This window comes from Myodes glareolus, chromosome 1, assembly GCF_982192425.1.
Source record: "Myodes glareolus chromosome 1, mMyoGla1.1, whole genome shotgun sequence".
Classification (NCBI taxonomy): domain Eukaryota; kingdom Metazoa; phylum Chordata; class Mammalia; order Rodentia; family Cricetidae; genus Myodes; species Myodes glareolus.
Genome location: NC_142026.1, coordinates 63,717,395 through 63,727,536, shown reverse-complemented (window position 1 = coordinate 63,727,536; position 10,142 = coordinate 63,717,395). Strand labels below are relative to the sequence as shown.

General features: G+C 52.9%; 1 long non-coding RNA gene across 2 annotated transcripts; it reads left to right on the top strand.

The window, feature by feature from the left end:
• The first annotated feature begins 320 nt into the window (after positions 1-320).
• On the top strand, positions 321-8,389 carry LOC125399725 (uncharacterized). Of its 2 annotated transcripts, none has more exons than XR_007231762.3 (3): positions 321-454; positions 7,676-7,805; positions 8,139-8,389. It is a non-coding gene; the product is annotated as an uncharacterized LOC125399725 (long non-coding RNA). The 2 variants fall into 2 exon arrangements; XR_014998384.2 differs by lacking the exon at positions 321-454 and adding an exon at positions 1,482-1,833.
• Positions 8,390-10,142: the final 1,753 nt, after the last annotated feature.

The window sequence follows — 10,142 nt, the reverse complement described above, 5'->3', positions numbered from 1 at the left end:
CTCCTGCTCCCTGGAGCTCACTGCAAGAGGAAACTGAGGCTGGGGGGTGGGGAGCTCCAGGCTTAGGCTACAGAATCAGTAACGGGAGGATAATTTTCTGGAGGAGCTGCCTCCCAAGGATGGGTGTGAGACCTGTGGTAGCAGGGGAGTCCCCGCAGGAAGTGGGGCCTCATCTCCCTTCCGATTAGCCAGGAGCTCGGGCAGGGCTCTGGACTTTAACCCCAAGCTGTGACTGGCGCCGGGAAGGGCAGGCGAGTGGCCCAGAGGCCGGCGGGGCAGAAATTCCCCTGGTCCTCGTGCCAGGGACGTTACCCAGGGCGCAGGGTTTGGGGGCAGGTGCAGACTGGGGCCCAAGTGCGCACAGAGGCGTCTGCTGCTTCATCTGAAGCACCGCGGAGTGCCAGGGCTTCGCTGTCCCTTGCGTACCTCAGTTTCCCTCTCTATAACAAAACAGGTATGCCTCCTACCCTTGATGTGAGAAGTGACAGCCCACTCCAAACCCCACCCTATCCCATACCGACAACCCCAGCCTTGGACAGTTTCACAGGAGTGTGGGGCGGTCTGGTGGTGGCACCGTGGACTTCCTATAGTCTGATGGGGAGAAAGTGCTCCAGGCAGAAGGGAACGATCAGGAATCTACTCTGGGGTCCTCTAACTACGGTCAGGGAGCGTGGGCTGGCGACAGGGGGACCTCAGTGTCTTGCTCAGGGCCCACCCACCTTTGATGCTGGAGAAGCTCGGCGGGCGGCTCACTGTCGCCACCTGGAGGCTGCTGCGAGCCAACGTCTCACCCACAGCCAGGGAACCGAGAAAGGTCTCTCTGAACTCTTTCCCTGGCACCGGGTGCAAATTCTGACCACCCCTGCCGCTGTGGTTCTGTGGCTTCTCTGTGTTCATCCTCCGGGGGCATCGAGGAGGCTTATTTCCGAAACACAAGCCCACTCTTTCCTCCTGTGTTCGCTATTCTGTGGCTCCCAGTGCCTTAGGGAGGAGTTGCCAATGGGACAGAGCTAGCAGGCCTCTCTGAGCACCCCCAGGCTTCAGAGGAACCGGGAGCCGTTGGTAAAACGTCGTCCCGAGAAACGACCTCCTTTCATAAGCTGTCCCCTCTGCCTGGAACATCCTTCCTGCTTCTCCTTCCTTCTGCTTGGCTCCTTGACTCCTAGGTCAAGGTCGCAATCCAAGTGGGACCCTGGTAGTCGCCGCGGTGTCTCCTTGTCCGTCTGAACTCCGGGAAGTGTTTATTCAATGAACGAGTGAATATTTGTTGTGCCTAACTGTTTACTGAGGCATACTGTTTACCCGGAGAGGGCAATAGACCTATTTCCAAGGCCTCACGCTTCCCGTTGGCTCTGCACCTTTGTACACTGTTCTGTCTCTAGGGTACATTTGGGCTGATCCGCCCCATACATTCTCTAGTTCCCAGGCAGCCGTTCCCCTCCTCCAGGAAGTCCTCGCTGGTTCTTCTTAGCTCCTACAGCCTCCTGAACTCTCCTGTCTGCTGGGCCATGCCTATCTGTCTGGGGATACGTCTTTCTTTCTCCCCAACAGAAGTGAGAAGACAGGGTCAGGTCCTGTCCATTTGTCTCCTTCGCCTCTAAGCTTACAGCAAAGTCATCCTTCAGAGACCTGGGTGTGAATCCAGACCCTCCTCTCCTGCAGAACCTCCTCTACAAACTTGTTCCTCATATCAAAGATAGTCTTTTGGGGGTGTTGGGAGGACAGTAGGGCGATGAAGTCCCAGTGTCCCAAGCTGACCACATGCTGGGTGACTGCGGGTGACCTCCTTCCTCTTTTGGAGACCCCTCTGGCTGGATGAATGGGCAACAGAAGGTACCAACAGTTTCATCCTTCTGGGACATTCTGGGAGGCCGCACGGGGCTTCCCGAGGTGGGAGGGTCGGGCTAGGCAGAGGGAAGAGGAGTCTGCTGGGTTAGGGGAAATCCAGCCTTTCCCATCATAAACGAATGATGGGGGAACAAACAAGGCAGCTCTGTGGGGCGGGAGGGGAAGTCGGGGAGAGGCCGAGGCTTCTTTGCAGATGGGTGAAAAACCACAGCCCGCACTTATCACCCACTTCCCTCCAGAGCCCCTGTGTCTCAGGGTCCGGCCAGAACAACGTATTCTCTCACTGTATTCTCTGTACCCCCCCACCTGTCTTCCTGCTTTGTCTAGCAGCTTCTGCGCCCCCAAACTTGTCATGTCCCTGCCTTTTCTCTTCCTTTACAGTGAGGCCCGTTTTTCAGAGGCAGCCGTAGGGGTGCTGGTGGCGTCCAGCTTCAGAGCCTGTACATCGTCTGCCACAGTTCCCAACTTTGTCAGGCGATTCACCAAGCGTTCTGACTCCCATTGCTATTTCAACTCCACCATATTCCACTTGCTTTCTCCTCCTGGGCGCCTCCTAGCCTTTGCACCGCCGTTGCCTTCTGTCGGGAATGCCCTTCCTTCTCTCTCACCTCTGATCTTAGAGGCCCAGGTCTGAGATCACTGACAGCCTGCAGGAATGGGATAAGAGGAGGGATGGATTCTTCTCTGGAGCCTCCAGACGGCAGCTGTGGGAACAGCTTCATTTTGGCTTTAGGAGACTTATTTTAAGCCACCATGCTGTGGCTGTATGTTACAGCAGAAACATGTGCACACCTCATTTTATTTATGTGGTGTGTGTGTGTGTGTGTTGCTTTGTATACCAAAACACCCCTGTGGGAGGTCAGAGAAAAACTTTCAGGATTTGGTTCTCTCATTCGACCATGTACGCTCCAGGGATTGAACTCAGGCCCTTCGGCTTTTGCTGCAAGCATCTTTACCAGGAATGGCTATCTTGCCATTCCTATTTTTAATTTATTCATTTTACTTTCAGTGCTGGAGACTGAACCCAGGATCTCATGAATACTAGGCGGGGGCTCTACCACTGAGCCATGGCCCCACCCTCTAATTAACAGTTTGAACATCTGCCTCTGTGAGGCTGCTTCTCATCTTCAACCTAAATCCCATACCCTTGTGTGTCCAGATGTGAGGCCATCACTTTAATGACATGTCTACAGACTTTCCTATTCTCTGCTTCCTATTTGGGCTATTGAGGGAGACCCTGTGGCCCTCTTCAATATGCACCCCTAAAATCATCCTGGCTCCTGTGCAGACCCCATGGCCAGCAGAGCAGGGTCCGAGGTGCTCACCCACTTGTCCACTGGTCCTTTACCAAGCGTCTGTTGAGCACCAGCTGTTAGCCTGGCATCGTCCTTGAAGCTGAGAGACCGGTGGGGACGACCCACTCCTCACTCCCTCGTGCCAAAGCTAAGTCCTTAAAGAAATTGGACTTACAGACAGAGCCCAAGGGGCATCGCTGAGGTCAAGGGGGGTCAAAAACCCCATAAAAGTGGGGTTCTGCCTGCATTGTGGCACACGCCTTTAATCCCAGCACTCGGGAGGCAGAGGCAGGTGAATCTCTAAGTTCTAGGTCAACCCAGTCTACAGAGTGAGTTCCAGGACAGCCAGGGCTACACAGAGAAACCCTGTCTTGAAAACCAAAAATGAATTAATAAACAAATAATAAACTCAATAAAGGTGGGGCCCTGACTTGATGGGATCAGTACCTTTATTAGCGAGCTCGGACTTTCGCCCATCTTCTTCTGCCTCTCTGTCCTTCTCAGGAAAGAGGCTCTGGGAGGCCAAAACAAGATGACCCCCTACCAGCAAGATAGGAGTCCTCACAAAGTGAGCGCCCTCACCAGCCCTTGGCCTTGGACTTCTGGCATCCTAGATCCCATCATGCAGTTCAGAGCCTTGAAGTGCCCAAGCCAGCCATCTTTGGCTATGGGCATTCAAGTGGTCCTCTCAGTCATGCTGTTGATTCTCGCTTTCTGGAGACAGGGTCTTTGGTAGCCCAGGCTGGCCTCAAACTGGTTTTGTTGCCTAGGATGGACTTTGGACTGATGAGTCTTCCTACTTCACCTCTGGAGTGCTGCGGTTACAGGTGTGCACCATGACACCGAGTCAAAGAGACTGGTTCTTTAGTTTCGGGGTGTCACTCTGTAGCCCAGGTTAGCCTAGAACCTATGTACTTGAAACCTCCTGCTTCTGCCTCCCCTGGGAGACCACAGTTGTACACAACCCTGCGTGGTTTACATGGGGCTGGCTTCGTGCTGAGGCAGGCGTTCTACAGGCTGAGCCGCACCCCAGCTTAGTTCTTGAACTTTGTGTGTGTGTGTGTGTGTGCACGCGTACGTGCGTGCATGTGTGCGTATGACAGGGCATGCATGTGGAAGTCAGAGACAACTTTGTGAGTCAGTTCTCCTCCCACTATGTGGACCCCGGAGACGGAAGTCGGGACATCGGGTTTAACAGCAAATGCATTTACCCATGAGTCATCTGGCCACCCACCCTGCCCCCACCAGCCCAATTCTCATATTTATGTATTTATTTTACTCCTCTGGGTTTGTGGAACACAGAGAAGGCCGTGGGAAATGGAGTATGAAGAGTGGGGAGCCATTTATGCCTTGGGAAGAATTCTGTAGCTGGGTGTAGCTGGGTGTGGCTGGGTGCCCCTGCCCTGCCAGCATTCAGGAGACTGAGGAAGGAGGCGCTTGGCTTCCAGGTCAGCCTGGGCTTTGTAGCAAAACCCTGCCTCCAAGCACAAAACAAACCACCCGAAACCCAAAGAAAGCCTGAGGCTGTCAATCCAAGAGAGAAGAAATCACAGGTCTAAGGGCTTTGATCTCCTGCCTCTAAAACACAGTATGGTGGCCTAAAACACAGTATGGTGGCGGTGGGGGGGGCACTGAGAGCTCCAACCAGTGACTGGCAGCGGCTGCTGTGACTCCCTCTGTGTGCCAGAATGAGAAGCTTCCCTTGGTTCTAAAGGCGGACAGCGGCAGTCGTCTGATGCCAGGCACTCTCTGCCTCCCATCCCAGGCCTCCTCATTCCATTTCCTCCTCACATTGTCATTCCAGTCCATAGAAAAAAATGGGGTCAGGCTTCCTCCCTTTTCTTTGCTGGATTCCACAGGCAACTGGGTCACTGTGTGTGTGGCCGCAAGGTCATTCCCTGTCCGACTCATCTCTGGCAGTTACTTCAGAAAAGGCATCTGGGGATGGGGCTGAAGGAGGTAGAGGTGTCTTGGAGGTGATTTCCAGCTCTCCTCCTGGGATGGTGGAATCCAAGTGCTCCAAGGGCCATCTAGGCTTGGTGGCTTTGGTGATGGTGGGGAACCAGTGAGCTCTCTGGTCAGAGGCCTCTGCCTGTGTCTTCTGTGTGATTGTATTCCTCTCTGAGCTAAAATCTGGACAGTTAGCACCCCCATCTCTCTCTCTGTCTCTCTCTCTCTCTCTCTCTCTTGTCTTGGTTTAGACAGACTCTCACTGTATAGTCCTGGCTGGTCTAGAACCCACCTAAGTATACCAGGCTGGCCTGGAACTCGCAGAGATCCTCCTGCCTCTGCTTCCCACTGTTCCTGACCAATCACAGGGTCTTCTGTACCTCAAGTTGGCTTGGATCCTGATATAGAGCTGAGAGTGGCCTTGAACTTTTGACCCTCCTGCCTCCACCTCCAGGATGTGCGTTACCTCACTGGGTTTCTGCAGTGCTGGGGATCGAACCCAGGGCTTCAGGCATGGTAGGCAAGTATTCCACCAACACAGTACATCCCCAGCCCCTCTTTTTGTTTCTTTGATACAGGTTCTTGTGTGCTAGCCCCAGCTGGCCTCAAACTTAGAGCAAACCCCCTGCCTCAGCATTTTGAGAGTTGGGATTACCTGTCATATCCAGCTATGATGCATTTTTAATTATTTATTTGTTTATTTTTATTCTATGTGTGCTGGTGTTTTGCCTGCATGTACGTCTATGTGAGAGTGTCAGATCTTGGAGTTATAGACAGTTGTGCTGCCATGTGGGTACTGGGAATTGAACTCTGGTCCTTTGGAAGAGCAACCCAGTACTCTTAACCACTGAGCCACCTCTCTAGTCTTGATGACTGTATTTCTTTAACACATATTTAGGAGCTTTGGGAAGTGGAGCCCCTTTCAAATTGAAGCTTGGATGGTGGAGTCAGAATCTTCATCGAGATCTCAGGTCCCAGAAGTTGCTGGGAGTAATAATGTAGTTCCAAGACGTAGACTAGCTTAGGGTTATTATTGTCTTGGAAGGCCGAATGAGTGATTTTCATGACAAGTCTACTAAGCACTACACAAAATGAGGCAGACTTACATATGTGGAAAGATGTATGGAAGAAACACATATTATTTTTCTCCCTCTACTGGGGATGGAACCTAGGACTCATCCTGGGTAGGAGCTACACCCTCAGCCCCTCACTGGGGGAGTCTAGGCAGGGGCTCTACCACTGAGCCACACCCTCAGCCCCTCACTGGGGAATTCTAGGTCAGAGCTCTACCACTGAGTCACACCCTCAGCCCCTCACTGGGGGAGTCTAGGCAGGGGCTCCACCACTGAGCCACACCCCAGTCCCTTACTGGGGGATTCTAGGCAGGGGCTCTACCACTGAGCCACACCCCAGCCCCTCACTGGGGGATTCTGGGCAGGGACTCTACCACTGAGCCACACCCCAGCCCCTCACTGGGGGATTCTGGGCAGGGACTCTACCACTGAGCCACACCCCAGCCCCTCACTGGGGGATTCTGGGCAGGGACTCTACCACTGAGCCACACCCTCAACCCCTCACTGGGGGAGTCTGGGCAGGGACTCTACCACTGAGCCACACCCTCAGCCCCTCACTGGGGGATTCTAGGCAGGGGCTCTACCACTGAGCCATACCACAGTCCCTTACTGGGGGATTCTAGGCAGGGGCTCTACCACTGAGCCACACCCCCAGGCCCTCACTGGGAGATTGTAGGTCGGAGCTCTACTACTGAGCCACTGAGTCCCTTACTGGGGGATTCTAGGCAGGGGCTCTATCACTGGGCTATATTCCATGACCCTTCATTAGAATATTGTAAGTAGGGGCTCTAACACTGGAAGCTACATCCCCAGCCTTAGACAAATGTGTATCTGCCTGAGGGTTGTGAACATAACTGACAATACTCAAGCGTTTCTTTTTGTACATTTATAGCATCCTCAGTCTTATGAGGGAAGTGCTATGATGATGTCTATTTTATGGATGAAGAAATACAAAGAGTCGATTTCCCCAGCAGAGCGGAGTTTTAGTGTTTGTCTGTCTGTCAGCTCCATCACCCTGCGCTGCCTCGGGAGGAACTGGTAACTCTGACTGTGCTCCCTTCCAGTGGCTGTGGGAACTATAAAAGCTGGAGCAAGGTTTACAGTACTACAGACTCTTGGTTTCCTCTCTTGTGACATACAGAGTTGACAGCAGCAATACATAAGAGATGTCATAGGAACTGGCGAGCTAAAAGGTCAAAAGTAACCTGGCCAGGTGGCATAAAAGATCCAGACTCTCAAAACTTGGGAGATTAAAGTGGCAGGGTCAAAAGTTCTATGCCATTTCGGTCTGGATGGTTAGAACCTGTCTCAAGGAAAACAAATAAAATGGTGGACTGTGGTTGGGGGTGTGGCTCAGTGGTAGAGCCCCTGCCTAGAATTCCCCAGTGAGGGGCTGGGGTGTGGCTCAGTGGTAGAGAGCTTGTCTAGTCTTCACAAGGTCTTAGATTAATTCCTCAGCAATGAAAAATAAAATTAGCCACATTATTCTCATTTATTATTCTTTTGCAGGTTTGGAACCCAGAGCTAAGTGCCCCTCACCACAAAACCTATCTCATGGTGGCTGTCGTTTTTGTTCGTGGACTGTAAATGGAGGACACTGTACCGGCTTGAGATGGCGCCTAGAGATGCCCAGAGGGAGGTATGACTCGGTCATGGGGACACCTGAGCCTTCCTGTACCAGGGATACAGAACCTAGCTTGACCTAGAAACTCTAGAGGCCTCCCTTTCCTCCTCCCTCGTTGTCTCCCCCTCCTGCTGGCCTAATTAAGCATCTACCCCTCACACAATGCCCAGTCCACACAGCCTCAGTTGGCATCAGTGGTTCCCCAAGCGTTCTGGGACCTGGTAATTGGCTGTGCCTCTTACCTTCTTGGGTGTAGGCAAAATTTTGAGCAGCGTGAGAGGCAGAATTTTTAATCCAGCATAGCTGAGGCTGCCAGCTTCCCACCTGGGAACTATTCTCTTTGACCAGTGATGACATCATTTGGAGGCGTCAATACTCCCAAGGGCAAGACTACATTTCCCAGAGTCCCTTGCAGCTAGGAAGCCTACCGCCAGTAGGGCCCTTGAGGTGGCTGCGAAACTGGAAGCCCTAAGCTAAAGAAGAAGCAGGAAAACAGAAGGTTCTGTTACTGAAGACTGTGTGGGAATTCTATTCAACAATGTACTTCTTAGAATTTTTTAAAATGTGTGGGAGAAATAATTCTATGTCCTTATAATCTACTTCTAAAGTATCAAGTCTCTTTTATCTCTCTGTCCCTTAAAAATGTATTTTTGGGGGGCTGGGAAGATGGCTCAGAGGTTAAGATGACTGGATGCTCTTCCAGAGGACCAGAGTTCAATTCCCAGCAACCACATGGTAGGTCATAACCATCTACAATGAGATCTGGTGCCCTGTTCTGGCACGTAGGCATACATTCCAGAATACTATATACATAATAAATAAATTAAAAAAAATGTTTTTTTGAGATAAGGTCTCATGTAAACCAAGCTGGTCTTGAACCTCGTTGCATAGACTGCCCTGTGCTTTGAACCCCTGATCCTCCTGCCTCCAGCTCTGCTGGCATTAAGAGCGTTCACCACCATGATTGTTGCGTTCTTGCCGTAATGGCTGAGATCTAGAAGGTGCTGGACAGCCCCTTGAGAAATACCGTTCTCCGAGGGGAAGTGGCCCTGCCTTAGGGCAAGGGTGAGAGCAGGAGCTACCCAGCAATCAGGGTCCTCCCCTACTCCACACTTTCTATTTGTACCCATAGAGGTCTGGTCTTTATCCCTCTGGGGAGCAGGGCACCCCTCCATGTGAGCTGCAGACCTGTGCGAAAGCTCCAGGTCCTACCTTGGAGCAGAGAGGGCGTGGGTCAAGCATCCCTAGGTGCACATGAGCCCATGCTCTGGGGTGACAACCAAAAGCAGGGGGGCCTAGCTGCACTTGACCCAACTGGCGACGATAGAAGGAGAGGCCGACAACCACGTGCATTCATCCTGACGTTTATGGACTAGGTGACTCTCCCACAGCTAGACGCTAAATCTAGGTGGAGGCAGGATGGCGGGACCGCGGTCTGCATCCCTACTGCAGGTGAGAGATCCTGGGCTCAGGGGTGGATGCGGGAAGATGCTGCGATAGCGCGTTTCTCTCCAGGTCTCAGTGGCCTACGGTGTGGGTGCTGCTGCTGCGGCTGCGGCGGCGTCGGCGGCGGCTACTCCAGGGCTGTGCATGAAGATCGGGAGCGGGGACAAGGAGGTTGTCAGTCAACAGGAGGATCTTCCCGCAGCCCCGCCCACCGCGCCTCCCGCAGACCCCTCCGCCCCGCTCAGCCTGTGCCACGATCTGGGGTCTGGTGTTGCAGGAAGGTAGACTGGTCCTCCAGCTGGACTGTGACAAAGGAGGCTGCAAAGGAATTCCCGGGCTCGGGAGTGCGCCTGCGCGAACCCAGACAGCCAGTGGCTGGGTTCTGACTGGTCCTGGCTCAGGATCTTGACATCTGAATGTCTAGGTTTGGGACAGGCAAGACTACAGATTGTTATTCTCCGTCAGGGGCACCTGTCCAGCGCACCTGTCCTGGTAACATGGCCTTGAAGATCTCTGGGAATTCCTAGTCTGATGGAAGAGACAAGATCCCTGTCTCTGATGGAGGAGACATGGTTCCTGACTCTGGTGGAGGAAATATGGCCCTTGATTCTGGGAGCTCCCAGTCTGACGGAGGAGACATGATCCCTGACTCTGGGAGCTCCCAGTCTGATGGAGGAGACACAGTCCCTGACTCTGGGAACTCCTAGTCTGATGGAGGAGATGCTGTCTCTGACTCTGGGAGCTCCCAGTCTGATGGAGGAGATGCTGTCTCTGACTCTGGGAGCTCCCAGTTTGATAGTGGAGACATGGTTCCTGACTCTGGAAGCTCCTAGTCCGATGGAGGAGATACTATCCCCGATTCTAGGAGTTTCCCAGTCTGATGGAGGAGATACTATCCCTGATTCT